General features: G+C 28.5%; 1 protein-coding gene across 6 annotated transcripts in view; it reads right to left on the reverse strand.

Moving 5' to 3' along the window:
* Window positions 1-18,396, reverse strand: part of mim (missing-in-metastasis) — a 396,419-nt gene that overhangs the window by 293,791 nt on the left and 84,232 nt on the right. For all 6 annotated transcript variants that reach the window (XM_073988101.1, XM_073988098.1, XM_073988097.1 and 3 more), the window contains one exon: window positions 13,908-13,946. The gene's annotated coding sequence lies outside the window, so the exon portion shown is untranslated. The remainder of the gene's footprint in view (window positions 1-13,907; window positions 13,947-18,396) is intronic.

Here is an 18,396-nt window from a genome sequence, read left to right on the forward strand (position 1 = left end):
GGCCACAATAGGCGTGGATTTTTTAAAGATTTTTAGCAACCATCAAAGGCCACAATAGGCGTGGATTTTTTAAAGATTTTTAGCAACCATCAAAGGCCACAATAGGCGTGGATTTTTTAAAGATTTTTAGCAACCATCAAAGGCCACAATAGGCGTGGATTTTTTAAAGATTTTTAGCAACCATCAAAGGCCACAATAGGCGTGGATTTTTTAAAGATTTTTAGCAACCATCAAAGGCCACAATAGGCGTGGATTTTTTAAAGATTTTTAGCAACCATCAAAGGCCACGATATGCGTGGATTTTTTAAAGATTTTTAGCAACCATCAAAAGCCACAATAGGCGTGGATTTTTTAAAGATTTTTAGCAACCATCAAAGGCCACAATAGGCGTGGATTTTTTAAAGATTTTTAGCAACCATCAAAGGCCACAATAGGCGTGGATTTTTTAAAGATTTTTAGCAACCATCAAAGGCCACAATAGGCGTGGATTTTTTAAAGATTTTTAGCAACCATCAAAGGCCACAATAGGCGTGGATTTTTTAAAGATTTTTAGCAACCATCAAAGGCCACAATAGGCGTGGATTTTTTAAAGATTTTTAGCAACCATCAAAGGCCACAATAGGCGTGGATTTTTTAAAGATTTTTAGCAACCATCAAAGGCCACAATAGGCGTGGATTTTTTAAAGATTTTTAGCAACCATCAAAGGCCACAATAGGCGTGGATTTTTTAAAGATTTTTAGCAACCATCAAAGGCCACAATAGGCGTGGATTTTTTAAAGATTTTTAGCAACCATCAAAGGCCACAATAGGCGTGGATTTTTTAAAGATTTTTAGCAACCATCAAAGGCCACGATATGCGTGGATTTTTTAAAGATTTTTAGCAACCATCAAAAGCCACAATAGGCGTGGATTTTTTAAAGATTTTTAGCAACCATCAAAGGCCACAATAGGCGTGGATTTTTTAAAGATTTTTAGCAACCATCAAAGGCCACAATAGGCGTGGATTTTTTAAAGATTTTTAGCAACCATCAAAGGCCACAATAGGCGTGGATTTTTTAAAGATTTTTAGCAACCATCAAAGGCCACAATAGGCGTGGATTTTTTAAAGATTTTTAGCAACCATCAAGGGCCACAATAGGCGTGGATTTTTTAAAGATTTTTAGCAACCATCAAAGGCCACAATAAGCGTGGATTTTTTAAAGATTTTTAGCAACCATCAAGGCCACAATAGGTGTGGATTTTTTAAAGATTTTTAGCAACCATCAAAGGCCACAATAGGCGTGGATTTTTTAAAGATTTTTAGCAACCATCAAAGGCCACAATAAGCGTGGATTTTTTAAAGATTTTTAGCAACCATCAAAGGCCGCAATAAGCGTGGATTTTTTAAAGATTTTTAGCAACCATCATAGGCCACAATAAGAGTGGATTTTTTAAAGATTTTAGCAACCATCAAAGGCCACAATAAGCGTGGATTTTTTAAAGATTTTTAGCAACCATCAAAGGCCACAATGAGCGTTGATTTTTTAAAGATTTTTAGCAACCATCAAAGGCCACAATAGGCGTGGATTTTTTAAAGATTTTTAGCAACCATCAAAGGCCACAATAGGCGTGGATTTTTTAAAGATTTTTAGCAACCATCAAAGGCCACAATAGCCGTGGATTTTTTTAAGATTTTTAGCAACCATCAAAGGCCACAATAGGCGTGGATTTTTTAAAGATTTTTAGCAACCATCAAAGGCCACAATAGGCGTGGATTTTTTAAAGATTTTTAGCAACCATCAAAAGCCACACTATGCGCAAGTTTTTTAAAGATTTTTAGAAGCCATCAAAGGCCACACTATGCGCAAGTTTTTTAAAGATTTTTAGAAGCCATCAAAGGCCACACTATGCGCATTTTTTTTAAAGATTTTTAGAAGCCATCAAAGGCCACAATAAGCGTGGATTTTTCAAAGATTTTTAGGAGCTATCAAAGGCCACAATAAGCGTGGTTTTTTTAAAAATTTTGAGGAACTATCAAAGGCCACAATAAGCGTGGATTTTTCAAAGATTTTTGGGAGCTATCAAAGGCCACAATAAGCATGGATTTTTTTAAAGATTGTTAGGAACTATCAAAGACCACAATAAAAAGGGATTTTTAGAGTTATTTATTCAACTCGAAGGACCAATTAATATACATTTTCTAAACCCTATAAACAAACATAAAATAAATATCCCTGCCCTATGTACCAAAGTTAGGGCCTCTGACATTAGCTCTGCAATGTAAAGAATATCAAACATTTGAAAAAAAGAAAAACTATTTTGAGAATAACAACAAAGAGTAAAAACGTTCGGTTCTTTCCTGGCATTTTCTTCTTGTCATATGGCAGCAGTGCAGATAACAAAAAACACACAAGAACATGAAAAAGGGGAACATGGAAAAGGAGGTGGAAAACTAGTTCCAGAATTTGAAAAGCAAAGAAAAAAACAATGCTTGCAAAAGTATACAGAAGAAAACAAACTTTACAATGAAGATGATGATGATGGTGGCTGGCTGGCAATGGTAATGCGTGAGCGAGTAAACACATGAATGAAAATTGAGTTGGGCAAAGAAAAACAAGAATTGAACAAACGGTACGGAGGCACGTATCATGAAGTAGGCCTATCCGTTCAGGCAATCTATCAGTCAGTCTGTGGATATGGCTGTGTGTCAGGCAACCAACCAGCCAGCTTGCCTGGCTGCCACAACTGGGAATAGCGTATAGGTGATGTTGTTTAGGTTGATGTTCACGACAACGATGATGATGATGATTATGATGACGACGTCTACGTTGTCATCATCGTCATCATCAACATCATCCACATCATATCCACGGTATCATTTGCAGCAGTGGCAAATGGCGCGGACATGATGATTTGCACTAACTGTGGGTTTATCTGCTCAGGAAAGAAAATATAAACATGACAAGAAAAAGAAGCAGTGAACAAAAAAAAAAAGAAACAAAAATAAATATATACGAGTTCAACATAAAGTTAAAATGACTGCATATGAATATGCACACTAGCACAATTTTCCGCTCCCTTCTCTTCTCCTCCCTTTCCATCCATCCATCTTTTTTGCTTAAGCCTAGGAAAATAGCAGAAAATATTATAAACAAAAACAACACAATATTTAATGTGTTGTTGATATTTTTCTTGCAGCAGGCTAAGTCGAAATGTTAGTGTGGTTATGTGAAGAGAGTTAAGCCAACCAACGTTAAATGGCAAATTACTTTGTGGTTCGTTGTTGTAGTTGGAAAATTTTGTTGTTGTTATATTTAAACCAAATGGGGCGCAGAGATGGCAAGTCTTAGTGGGGGAAAATCGATAGTTAAATAGGTTACACGACACCATCTTTAAAAAATCAAATCGTTAGGTGTTTTTCGGATTCTCCACAAAAATCTTTAAAAAATCCACACTAAAACAATTTTCCTAAAATTTAACAAAATTCCTCTACACGTCTGTTTAAAGTCCCATAAAAAAATAAAAAAAAAATCATAAAAAAATTCTTTACAAAACAAAAAAAAATATATATAAAAACTTAATAAAAAAAACCCATAAAAAATGTAAAAAAGTTTCCACAAAAATCTTTAAAAAATCCACACTGAAAAATTACCCTAAAAAATATAAAGAACCCCTAATTAAAATATCTAATGATATAAGAAACATCCCCTTAAGAATTAAAAAAAAAATGGAAAATCCACGTTAAAAAATCCCTACAATTATAAAAAAACAATAAAAAATAAAAAAAAACAATAATAAACAATAAAAAAATAAAATTAAAAAAAGTTAACTAAAAAAAATTTTAAAAAAAGTTTAGAAATATTCCCCTAAGCAATCTTTAATAAATTCACGCTAAAAATTCTCCTAAAAGCTCCATGCTTAAAAATTTCCGTAAAAACATTAAAAACAAGTCCCTAAAATCACTAAAAAACCCACGCTTACAAAAATTTAAAAATAAAAAAATCCTCTAAAATTCTTAAAAATCTTACCTTCTCATAAAATCTTTGAAAATGCACGTTAAAAACTTCCCTGAAATATAAAAAATAGTCTTTAAAATTAAAAAAAATAAAATCTTTAAAAATCACCTACAAATTAAAAAACTCTAAAAAATCTTTGAAAAATTCACTAAACTAAAAACTACTAAAAAAATTTAAAAAAAAAAATTCCTCCAAAAATTCTTTAAAAACTACACGCTTAAAAAATTCCTCCAAAAATTCTAAAAAAAACTACACGCTTAAAAAATTCCTCTAAAAAATTCACGCTTAACAAATTCCTTTAAAAAATTCGTTAAAAATACACGTTTATAAATTCCTCTAAAATACATTAAAAAAACAGGCTTAAATACCATTAAAAACCAGGCAGGTTCTAAAAAAAATTCCAATCTTAAAAATTCCTCTAAAAAATTCTCTAAATTCCTCTAAAATGTATTAAAAAATCCACGCTTAAAAAACCCTCCGAAAATTCTTAAAAAAATCCAGGCTAAAAATTCCTCCAAAAAGTCTTTAAAAAATCCACGCTTAAAAATTCCTCTATAAAATTCTGGCTTAAAAATTCCTCTAAAAAAATCTTTAAAAAATCCACACTTAAAAAATTCCTCAATTTTTTTTTAAACCAGTCTTAAAAACTTTCTCTAAAATATTATTTAAATTCCTTTAAAAAATCTTTAAAAAATCCAGGCTTAAAAATTCTTTAACAAAATCCACGTTTAAAAAATACCTCTAAAAATTCTGTAAAAAAAATTCACGATTAAAAAATTAATTTAAAAAATCTTTTAAAAATACAGGTTTAGAAATTTCCTCTAAAAATTTCTTTAAATTCCTCTAAAAAATTCTTTATAAAATCTAGGCTTAAAAAAGTCCTCTAAAAATTCTTTAAAAATTCAGGCTTAAAAAAATCCTCTAAAAATCTTTAATAAATTCTAAAAAATCCATCTAAAAACTTTTTATAAAATCCACGCTTAAAAAATTTCTCCAAAAATTCTTTAATAAATCCTCTAAAAATCTTTAAAAAAAACTCCTCTTCAAAATTATTTAAAAATTCCTCCAAACATTCTTTAAAAAAAATCCACTAAAAATACTTGAAAAATTCCTCTAAAAATCTTTGAAAAATCCAGGATTGAAAAATCCTCTAAAAACTTCTTAAAAAAACTCCACGATTAAAATATTCCTCTAACAAATCTTTAAAAAATTCCTCTAAAAATTCTTTAAAAAAATCCATGTTTAAAAAATATTCCTCTAAAAAATCTTTTTAAAATAAAGGCTCCAAATTTCTTCTAAAAATTCTTTAAATCCCTCTAAAAAAATTTTGAAAAAATTCGGGGCTAAAAAAGCTTTAAAAAATCCACGCTTAAAAAATTCCTCTAAAAATTCTTTAAAAAATCCTCTAAAAATATTTAAAAAAAATCCTTTCCAAAATTCTTTAAAAAATCCACGCTTAAAAATTTCCTCTAAGAATTCTTTAAAAAATCCTCTAAAAATATTTAAGAAATTCCTTTTCAACATTCTTTAAAAAATCGACGCTTAAAAAATTCCTCTAAAAATTCTTTAAAAAAATCCTCTAAAAATATTTAAAAAATTCCTTTTCAAAATTCTTTAAAAAATTCCTATAAAAATTCTTTAAAAAATCATCTAAAAATATTTAAAAAATTCCTTTTCAAAATTCTTTAAAAAATCCACGCTTAAAAAATTCCTCTAAAAATTCTGTAAAAAAAAATCCCCTAAAAAATATTTAAAAAATTCCTTTTCAAAATTCTTTAAAAAATCCACACTTAAAAAATTCCTCTAAAAATTCTTTAAAAAATTCTCTAAAAATATTTAAAAAATTCCATTTCAAAATTCTTTAAAAATCCACGCTTAAAAAATTCCTCTAAAAACTCTTTAAAAATCCTCTAAAAATATTTAAAAAATTACTTTTCAAAATTCTTTAAAAAATCCTCTAAAAATATTTAAAAAATTCCATTTCAAAATTCTTTAAAAAATCCACGCTTAAAAAATTCCTCTAAAAATTCTTTAAAAATCCTCTAAAAATATTTAAGAAATTCCTTTTCAAAATTCTTTAAAAATCCACGCTTAAAAAATTCCTCTAAAAATTCTTTAAAAATCCTCTAAAAATATTTAAGAAATTCCTTTTCAACATTCTTTAAAAAATCGACGCTTAAAAAATTCCTTTAAAATTCTTTAAAAAATTCCTTTTCAAAATTCTTTAAAAAATCCTCTAAAAATCTTTAGAAAATTGCTTTTCAAAATTCTTTAAAAAATCCACGCTTAAAATATTCCTCTAAAAATTCTTTAAAAAATCCTCTAAAAATATTTAAAAAATTCCATTTCAAAATTCTTTAAAAATCCACGCTTAAAAAATCCTCTAAAAATTCTTTAAAAAGATCCTCTAAAAAAATCTTTAAAAAATCAAGGATTGAAAAATTCTCTAAAAAATTCTTAAAAAAATCCACGCTTAAAAAATATTTAAAAAATCCACCCTTAAAAAATTACTCTACAAAATATTAAAAAAATCCTCTAAAAATCTTTTAAAAATCCAGGCTTCAAAATCTTGAAAAAATCCAGGGCTAAAAACATTTAAAAAATCCATGCTTAAAAAAATACCTCTATAAAAAATTCCTCTAAAAATATGTTAAAAATCCAGGCTTAAAAATTCCTCCAAGCAACTCATTAAAAATCCACGCTTAAAAAATCTTCTAAAAGTTCTTTAAAAAATCCTGGCTTAAAAAATCCTCTAAAAATGTTAAAAAATTCCTCTACAAAATTCTTTAAAAAATCCACGCTTAAAAAACTTTAAAATAAGTCTTAAAAAATTCCTCCATAATTTTTTTTAAAAAATCCACTCTTAAAAATACCTCTAAAAAATCTTTAAAAAGGCCAGGCTTAATGAAATTATTGAAAATCCACACTTAAAAAATTTCTCTAAAAAAATCTTTAAAAATCCAGGCTTAAAAATACCTCTAAAATTTCTTTAAAAATCAGGGCTTAAAAAATCCTCTAAAAATCCATTATTAAAAAATCGTCTAAGTTCTTTAAAAAATCCTATAAAAATTCTTTAAAAAATCCAGGATTAAAAAATCCTCTAAAAATTCTTAAAAAATCCAGGATTAAAAAATCCTCTAAAAAATACTTAAAAAATCCACTAAAAATTCTTAAAAAATCCACGGTTAAAAAATTTCTCTAAAAAATCTTTAAAAAATCCACGCTTAAAACAATTCCTCTATAAAATCTTAAAAAATCCAAGCTTAAAAAAATCCTCTAAAAATATTTTAAAAATCCAGGCTTAAAAATTCCTCTAAAAAAATCTTTAAAAATCCAGACTTAAAAATTCCTCCAAGCTAATCTTTAAAAATCCACGCTTAAAAATTCCTGTACAAAATTCTTTAAGTAAGGCTTAAAAAGTTCCTCCTCCATCAATTTTTTTTAAATCTACTCTTAAAAATTCCTCATAAAATCTTTAAAAAAGCCAGGCTTAAAAATTCTTTGAAAATCATCACTTGAAAATTTTCTCTAAAAAAATCTTTAAAAATCCAGTCCTCTAAAAAAAAATTTTTAAAAATTAGGGCATAACAATTTCCTAAAAAATCCATACTTAAAAAATCCTCTAAAAAGTTCTTTAAAAAATCCTGCCTTAAAAATTCCTCTAAAGAAATCCTTAAAAAATCTATGCTTAATTCCTTAGAGGAATTTTTTAAAAATTCCAGCCCCAAAAAAATCTTTAAAAAATTTGTTAAAAATGCTTTAAAAAATCGACGCTTAAAAAATTCGTCTAAAAAATGCTTTAAAAAATCCACGATTAAAAAATCCGTCTAAAAAATGCTTTAAAAAATCCACGCTTAAAAATTCGTCTACAAAATGCTTTAAAAAATCCACGCTTAAAAATTCGTCTAAAAATGCTTTAAAAAAAATCCCTCTAAGAAAAAATTTTAAAAAATCCACGCATAAAAAATTTTTAAAAAATCCACGCACAAAAAAATTTTAAAAAATCCACGCATAAAAAATTTTTAAAAAATCCACGCATAAAAAATTTTTAAAAAATCCACGCATAAAAAATTTTTAAAAAATCCACGCATAAAAAATTTTTAAAAAATCCACGCAAAAAAATTTTTTAGAAAATTCATGCATAAAAATTTTTAAAAAATCCACGCAAAAAAATTTTTTAAAAAATTCATGCATAAAAAGTTTTTGAAAAATCCACGCAAAATTTTTTTTTAAAAAATCCACGCAAAAAAATTTAAAAAATCCACGCAAAAAATTTTTTTAAAAAATCCACGCATAAAAAATTTTTAAAAAAATCCACGCATAAAAAATTTTTAAAAAATCCACGCATAAAAAATTTTTAAAAAATCCACGCATAAAAAATTTTTAAAAAATCCACGCATAAACAATTTTTAAAAAATCCACGCATAAAAATTTTTTAAAAAATCCCCGCAAAAAATTTTTTAAAAAATCCACGCATAAAAATTTTTTAAAAAATCCACGCATAAAAATTTTTTTAAAAATCCACGCATAAGAATTTTTTAAAAAATCCACGCATAAAATTTTTTTTAAAAAATCCACGCATAAAAAAATTTTAAAAAATCCACACATAAAAAATTTTTAAAAAATCCACGCATAAAAAATTTTTAATAAATCCACGCATAAAAAATTTTTAAAAAATCCACGCATAAAAAATTTTTAAAAAATCCACGCATAAAAAATTTAAAAAAATACACGCATAAAAAGCTTTTAAAAAATCCACGCATAAACAATTTTTAAAAATCCACACATAAAAAATTTTTAAAAAATCCACGCATAAAAAAATTTTAAAAAATCCACACAGAACAAATTTTTAAAAAATCCACGCATAAAAAATTTTAAAAAAAAATCCACGCGTAAAAGTCTTTAAAACATCCACGCCCAAAAAATTCTCAAAAATCATTAAATTAATCCTTTAAAATCCAAAAATCCAAACTTAAAAATCCTTTGTGGTTTGGTCCTCCTTCAAAAATAACGTTGTACATCCCTGCAAAAATATGTTTTTTTTAGTTGTGATCTTTTTGAGGTATATAGCTCTTCAACTGCAGTAAAATACAAAAATAAAACAACAAGACGTCGTAGTGTTACTTTGAGGAAAAAAAAACGTCAAAAAAACTGCAACTACAACAACAAAAACCAGTGGCGTTTGACTGCATGGTAAAAGTAGGTTATATTTAGATGCAGTTAACAATTTAAAACCCAAAAAAGAAACCAACGGAGGAAAGGGAAGGACGCGTGGAAATGTAGAAGACAGCAAGCAGTAAAGAAAAATTACATGATTTCCATGGAAATTGAAAAACCAAAAAAAAAAAAAAAACAAAAACTAAACCAAAAAGCCAATACATTAAACTTTCAAAAAGAATGAAGCAGAAAAACTAAAGCATTTTGGTATTTGCTGGCGAAAAAGGCGAAAAAAAACCATGGCAAATAAATTTGTTGTTATTATTCTTAAGTGGCCACCTTTTCCCAGATAAAACGGGAAATGGTCATTGAGGAGGTCAGACACTAAACCAACAACATCTGATAGAATTGTCGTCTACTGCTACTGTCTTGGGCAAAAGAAAGTCAAGACCAAGATCAAACCCAAGTCAAGGAAATAACAATTTAATGGCCAACCCAAAGAAGAAATGTAAATGATGGAAGAAATACATTCTTCAGGCGGGTTGCAAAGCTCCAATAAAAATCAACAACATCCGGAGTTGAAGACACATGGAGAGAAAATAGAAAGACATAGAAACATTTTCATTGAATTGGCAAATTACCCATCTCATTCCCACCCTCTCCCGCAGCATTGTGGCAAAAAATTGGAAAATAGAATTCTCATAATAAACAATAAAATGAAAATTATAGCATTTTTTTCTTGTTTGTTTTCCGTTTATAATTCCATGCCATGCTTGATTATTGTGATTTTATCTTCCAGCGACTTCCACCGGAAATTTGTTCAACAGTCAAAGTTAGAGTTTATTCTAAGAGGCTGGGGTAGTAGTAGCACTTCATATCTGGTAAGAACCGCAGCAGCGCAGCACCACCATGAACGTGCTCTGGTGCTGCTAAAAATATGAGTTACTTACTATTTTATTACCGATAACAAGTCTTTTGCCAATGAACTGTGAATTGCCTCTGTTGCCTGCAAATCTATCCACGATGATGATGATGTTGATTCAAGGGAAATCATTTGCACATTGATGCCGGATTCTGTGAATTGGATATAAAGTGGAGATAATAATGATGACCTTAAGACTTAAGCCTATAACCTCCAAGACATAATAACAACATAAGACACACACACACACAAGTCATGATTCATGAAGTAAACAAAAAATAGTACAATCATGGAAACAAAATGACCTTAAGAACATTCGCAAAAGAGAAATGAAGATGAATTTTCTATATTAAATAGAAATGCAATAATAAGAAAAAAATACAGCAAATCGCAGAAAAATTGAAGACATTTTTACAATTAATCTATAAATGAAGTTTCTTATATAAGCAATCATTGTATTTTTGGTCCTTCGAGGTGATTTTCATATTTATTTCAAGTACTGTTCTTAGACCTCAAATCGTGGATTTTTGAATAATATTTTTAGACCTCCAATATTATTATAATAATATTTTTAGATTTCAATTCGTGGATTATTCAAATAATTTTTTTGATAGGCTAAACGCCTTTGAATTGTGGATTTTTTAAACAATTTTTTGATAGGCCAAAGGCCCTTAAATCTTGGATTTTTTAAAGAATTTTTTTGATAGGCCAAAGGCCCTTAAATCGTGGATTTTTTAAAGAATTTTTTTGATAGGCCAAAGGCCCTTAAATAGTGAATTTTTTAAAGAATTTTTTTGATATGCCAAAGGCTCTTAAATAGTGGATTTTTTAAAGATTTTTTTGATAGGCCAAAGGCCCTTAAATCGTGGATTTTTTAAAGAATATTTTTTTATAGGCCAAAGGCCCTTAAATCGTGGATTTTTTAAAGAATATGTTTGATAGGCCAAAGGCCCTTAAATCGTGGATTTTTTAAAAAATATTTTTGATAGGCCAAAGGCCTTTAAATCGTGGATTTTTTAAAGAATTATTTTGATAGGCCAAAGGCCTTTAAATCGTGGATTTTTTAAAGAATTATTTTGATAGGCCAAAGGCCTTTAAATCGTGGATTTTTTAAAGAATTATTTTGATAGGCCAAAGGCCTTTAAATCGTGGATTTTTTAAAGAATTATTTTGATAGGCCAAAGGCCTTTAAATCGTGGATTTTTTAAAGAATTATTTTGATAGGCCAAAGGCCTTTAAATCGTGGATTTTTTAAAGAATTATTTTGATAGGCCAAAGGCCTTAAAATCGTGGATTTTTTTAAAGAATTATTTTGATAGGCCAAAGGTCTTTAAATCGTGGATTTTTTAAAGAATTATTTTGATAGGCCAAAGGCCCTTAAATCGTGGGTAGGCATTTTGAAGATGAATCGTGTATTTTTAAAGAATATTTTTGATAGGCATTTTGAACATCAATCGTGATTTTTTTTAAAGAATATTATAGATAGGCCTTGAAAGGTAAATTGGGAATTTTTAAAGAATATTTTTGATAGTCTTGAGCCACATTTCGCACACTTTCATAACCCTGGTGGTAATTTTTTACATTATTTCCAGTTCATGCCTATATTAAAATCAATTCAAATCAATTACAAAAATATGTTTGCCCAAGCAAACAAATAAAATTGTTTTTAAAAAGATTTACAAAAATCACGAATTTGCTTTTCAATTTAACAGAAAAAAAAACAGTTGGCTTATTGTTACCATAGGATGAGACGAAGATTTGTAAAAAGGTTTTAATATTTTATTATAAATCTTTTGTGGATTTTAGAGACCTCAAAATAATATTTATTTCCCTTTCGATGCTTGTGCTAATAAATTTTAGTTTGTCCTCTCCCCTAATATCCACATTATTTCCCATTTACGATATCATCTTCGTCATCATCACCATCATCGTAAAGAGCATTCTCATGAATAATCATGGTAAGGGGGCAGCAGGGCACAAATTGTCTTATGTTGCTTGCCATCATCTAAAGTTATTACGTGCCATTTTGTCGAAATTACCTCCCCAAAAAGGCAAAAAAAAAAACGGAGACATATTGCTGCAGCCTGTCCCAATGGAACGTAAATTGTTTATGATACTTCTTTGCAGCTATTTTTCTGTTTTCGTTCCAATATTTTGTTGTTATTTTGTCTTACAATAATATTGTTTATTTCTGTACATTTTTATGGTAGTAGGCTGACCTTTTTGGGGGTCTTTTTACTGACCTAATGTTCGATAAATGCATGGAAGAAGAATACGAATTGCAAAAAAAAACGTATTTGCCTGAGACGTGACGTCGTTTTCGTTTTGGGATTATCATCCATAACATCTTATTTGGGTAATCTCGAGTGATGTATAGAAGAGAATGGGGTATTTATAGACGAGCTGTGGGGAGTCATTATAGGCGAACTGGAAAAGGTTTTTATATACAAGCAAATATGAGGTCTTTATATACGAGCTGGAGGAAGTGCTTATAGACAAAATGAAGGGAGTCTTCATAGACGAGTTGGAGGGAGTCTTCATAGACGAACTTAAGGGAGTCTTTATAGAGGAACTGAAGCGAGTCTTTATAGAGGAACTTAAGCGGGTCTTTATAGAGGAACTGAAGCGACCTTTAATAGACGAATTGAAACGAGTCTTTATAGACTAACTAAAGGGCGTCTTTATAGACTAACTAAAGGGTGTCTTTATAGACGAATTGAAGGGAGTCTTTATAGGCGAGTTGGGGGGAGTCTTTATAAAAGAGCTGAAGAGAGCCTCTATAGACGTGCTGTATCTCGAACCAAATTCGATAAAATAAAATTTTTCCACAAAAGTTTATAAGGAGAATATGAATTCCATTTTTAAATCTCCCCACCACTTCAAATTTAATTTTTCACATCCATTCTTTTAGCCCTGCTAAATGATCCCATTTAAAGCGGAGCAGCAACAGGTGTTAACTTTTAAATTCCATTTAAACAATTAACTTAATACCCACCAAAATAGGGGTGAAAAGTTCAAACATAAACAAATATAAAATTTGAAAGGTTAGAAAATTATTTGTGTTTTTTTCTTTTGGGTATTTTCTTCATCTTGAACTCTGAGGATTACACGCTCTTGTTTTCTCAAAAGAAGACATTATTAAGTGAAGTTTTCCTTTATTAAAAAAACACATGAAGATAAACAAAGAGGTGACAGACCTCCATTTAAAATGTCAACAAACTTTTTTATCTGTTTTCCTTTTGGGTTTTAATTAGAAAGCGGTGCCGAAGAATAAAAACGACTAAAGAGGGAGATAGGGCATAGAAGTTTACGGTAATGTGTTTATTTAGGTGGCGTAAAGTAAGCAAAGGGGCACTAGCCTGGGTAATAGGCTGTGGGGGTTACATACATACATGTTTTCTTTGCAGTTTCTACAAAGAAAGGGGGTACAAGGTAGGTCAACTGCAATTAGGGATGTGGTAGTAAATTTCACTGTACTAAAGAAATATGCATGCAGCATAAAGAAGATAAAATTATAATTTCAATGAAAATGGTCCTTTCATAATTTTATTATATATATAAACGATCATCAAGTTTAACTTTAAACGAGAAAATTAATGAAAATCATTAAAAATGATCTTCGCCTTTATAGGCAAAATTTCAAAAAATATAAACTATTTCGTTTGTATTTTTTGAACCTTAAAAAACATATCACCTCAAAATATTAAAGTAATTTTTTCCTTTTTTTTAATTTCACTCTTTCTTTTACTTCCTGTAAAAGTAAACCATTTTCAGGTGATGCCATGTGGTGCATCTTCACAGTTTGTACCACCACACTTATGTAATAACTTACCTAGTAGTAGTATTTCATGCCAATGCGGCGGGATCGTATCTAAAAAAGAAAAGAGGAAAATAGAAAGAAAATTAATAAAAAAATAATAAAACAAAAAGTGTAAAATTATATACGCAAAATTGTTTATATTCAAATCTAATAGCGTCGCAGATTTTTATAATGAAGAAAGAAGTAAATAGAAGCCGAACAAAAGAAAGAAATGCAAGAAAAAAACGTATTATGTTGAAAACCACAAACATATCACATGAATCTCGCGCTGCTCGCTCTCTCCCTCTGCTAAATAGAGTGTAAAGTTGTGAAGATATAGCAATGCAAATGGCAAGCAATCACCGCTGTCAAGCAGACTGTTTCTTCTTTCATGGAAAATAAATATTTTCTTTCATTTGAAAAAAATCATAAAAAACTTTGTTGTTGTTACTGCACCATACTAGGAAAAACCGTGAAAACTATCCAAAATGTAAAAATTTCTAAGAAAATATTGCAGTTGGAATGATGGTGTCCCGAAATATTACAACATTTTGTAAGACATTTTTCTTTGGAAAATTATTTCTGCCTTGGTTGGGTCTAAATATAGTTCGAACAGACTCTTTTATTTCCAGGCCTTAGGGAAAAAATCACTGATAATAAATAATAATTTTAAAATTTTATATTTTTTTTATTATATAATTTTATAATTTTTAATTTTATAATCTTATAATTATATCACTTTATAATTTCAGAATTTAATAATTTTACAACTTTATAATTATATAAATATTTTATTTTTAAAATTTTACAATTTCGTAATTTTATAAAATTATAAAATTTTAAAATTATAAATGTTATAAAAAGAAAAAATTATACAAATTAAAAAAAAAATTAAAAAATTGTAAAATTTAAAAATAAAATTATAAAATGATGAAATTTTAAAGTTACAAAATTATAAAACTTTAATATTTTAGAACTTTTAAATGTTAAAATTATAAAGGCGAAAATTATAAAAATTTCTAATTTTAATTGTAATTATGTAATTTTATAATTAAAAATTATAATTTTATAATTTTTAATTTTATAATCTTATAATTCTATAACTTTATAATTTCATAATTTACTAATTTTATAACTTCATAATTTTATTAATATTTTATTTTTAAAATTTTACAATTTCATATTTTTATAAAAGTATAAAATTTTAAAATTATAAATGTTATAAAAATAAAAAATTATACAAATTGAAAAAAATTAAAATTAAAAAATTATAAAACTTAAAAACAAAATTATTAATTGCACTATGCAAACACTTTCTAGTATGCATTTTTTGAAAGTACATATTTAGACTACAAAAACCCTAGTAGGGTTTTGTCCTGTCAGATCCAGTTCGGATTTTATGGCCTCATCTTACTTACTCAGCTGGCCCATTACAGAACATTTGTTCCATAGACCGAACTAAGAAAAGATTTCCATTCCTCTCTGTTTTTCGCTTCGCTTTTTGGAATACCGCAGCTTTTCATTTCTTCATCCACTTGTATGCTCCATCGAAGCTTAGGCCTGCCGATTCTGCGTGCACCGCCATGTGGCATGTATTCATACGCCTTTTTAGCGGGTTCATCATTGCTCATCCTTATGATATGACCTAGCTAACGCAATCGTTGCATCTCGATACGTTTAAATATATTCATGTCTTTGTATAGCTGATATAGCTCGTGGTTCATACGACGTCGATATTCACCATCAACGCAAATCGGCCCATAGATCTTTCGAAGAATTTTCCTCTCAAACACACCAAGCAATGCCTTATCTGCTTGCGCAAGTACCCATGCTTCGGAGCCATACATTAGCACGGGTAGTATCAGCGTTTTGTATAGTGTTATTTTTGTTTGACGAGATGTGGCTTTGTTTTTAAATTGCTTACTTAGACCATAGTAGCATCTATTGGCCAATACAATTCTTCTTCTTATTTCACAACTGATGTTGTTTGTTGTGTTTATGGCAGTGCCGAGGTAGACGAAGTCTTTAACTACCTCAAAATTATAGGTACCCACTTCCACAGTGGGTCCGAGCTCTATGGACGCTTTCAATTTGGTCTTTTCGCCGTTTACCGCCAGACCCACTTTCGCAGATTCTGCTTCGACCTTCCTAAAGGTATCAGTTACTTCCTGTACTGATCGTCCCATGATGTCTATGTCATCAGCATAGGCAAGTAACATGTGGCTATTGGTGTAAATTGTGCCATTTCATTTACCATTGCATCTTTTTGCATCCTTATCCAGCAAAATGTTGAATAGGTCACACGAAAGGCGGTCTCCTTGTCTGAAACCTCTTTTGGTACAAAATTCTTCGGAGAGGTTCTTTCCAATTTAAACTGAGGACCTTGTATCAGTTAAAGTCATTTTACAAAGCCGGATGAGATTTGTGGGGATACCAAATTCAGACATTGCGTGGAATACCTTTGATCGGAGGGGACTGTCGAATGCTGCTTTATAATCGACAAAAAGGTGAAATGTGTCGATCTGCATCTCTTGGGTCTTCTCTAGGATTTGCCGCAGGGTAAATATCTGGTCAATGGTGGACTTGCCAGGTCTAAAGCCACATTGGTATGGTCCAATTATTTCGTTGACCATTGGCTTTAGTCGTTCGCACAATATCCCTGACACTATCTTAAAGGCAATAGGGAGAAGACTTATGCCCCTATAGTTGGAACATACAGTCTTATCTCCTTTCGTGTGGACGGGACATAGGATGCTCAGGTTCCAATCATCGGGTACGCGTTCTTCCTGCCAGATGGTGCTAACTAGCTGATGCATACACCTTATCAGCGGTTTTAAACAGCTCGGCTGATAAGCCATCGGCTCCTGCTGCTTTATTATTCTTCAGCCGGTTGATTGCTGTTTTTACCTCATCTTGGCCGGGCGGTATACATTCTATACCATCTTCTGGGATTGGATCTGTGGTATCATCGTCTTCGCTACTATTGGATACCAGCAGATTGGAGAAATGTTCCTTCCATATCCTGAGCACACTATATGTATCTGTTACCAGATTACCTTGCTGGTTTGATGTTTCACTCTTTGGTAGAATTTTCGGACTTCATTCTGGCTCCTGTACATCTCGATTTTTTCACACTCCCGCTTTTCCATTTCTCTCTTTTACTTGCGGAAAAGACGTTTCTCTTCTCTCCTTTTCTCCAGATATCTCTCTCGTGCGCTACGCGTTGCTACTGATTGTAAAGTAGCTCTATATGCCGCATTTTTCTCTTCGGTAGCAACACGACACTCCTGGTCATACCATGAATTCCTTTGTGGAGGTCTCTGGAATCCAAGCATGGATTTTGCGGCTGTTTGCATGGAGTGGGCAATATTTTACCATTGTGTTGTTATGTTATCGGGACAAGGAGTGCTCGCGTTAAGCAATTGGGCTAGTTGAGTGGAATATTATAAAATTATAATATCATTTATGAAATTGTAAAATTGTAATGTTATAAAAATAAAAAATTATAAAAATTAGAACATTTTAAAAATTATAAAATTGAAAAATTATAAAATTACAAAATTATAAAATTTTAATATTTTACAATGTTAAAATTATAGAATTATAAAGTTAAAAATTATAAAACTTTACAATTTAAAATTATTTAACTTTCAAATTTTATAAATTTTATGATTTGTTAATTTTATATTTTATAATTTTTTCATTTTATAACTTTATAATTTTTTTAATTCTATAACTTTGTAATTTTACAACTTTATAATGTTATAATTTTCTTAGTTTCTATTTTTTTAATTTTAAAATTTTATAATTTTTAATTCTATAATTTCATAAATTTATAATTTCATATATTATAATTTTATAATTCTTTTATTTTTAAAATTTTACAATTTTATAATTTTGAATAATGATGAATAAATGATAAAATTTTAAAATTATAAAATGATAAAATTACAAAATTTTAAAATGTTAAAATTTAGAAATTATAGAATTATAAGGTTAAAAATTATAAAAATTTTTATAATTTAAAATCATTTAATTTCTAATTTCATAATTTTATAAATTTTTATGATTTTATAATTTTAAAATGTTATAATTTTATAACTTCATAATTTTTTTTAATTCCATAAATATTTAATTTTACAACTTTCTGATTTTTTTATTTATTATAATTTACAATTTTATAATTGTGTATTTTTATAATTTCTTTTATTTATTTAATAATTTAATAACTTTATAATTTCACCGTTTTATTTTTTTATAATTTTATTATTCATTATTTATTATTTTTAATATTTATTAATTATTTAATATTTATTAATTATTTAATATTTATTAATTATTTAATATTAATTTAATATTTATTATTTTTATTTATTATTAATTATTTATTTTTTATTATTCATTATTTTTTATTAATTATTTAAAATTCATTATTTATTTATTTATTTATTTATTTATTTATTTATTTATTTATTTATTTATTTATTTATTTATTTATTTATTTATTTATTTATTTATTTAT

The sequence above is a fragment of the Musca autumnalis genome, unplaced genomic scaffold (genome assembly GCF_047663935.1).
Source record: "Musca autumnalis isolate F117 unplaced genomic scaffold, ASM4766393v1 scaffold_5, whole genome shotgun sequence".
Lineage (NCBI taxonomy): Eukaryota > Metazoa > Arthropoda > Insecta > Diptera > Muscidae > Musca > Musca autumnalis.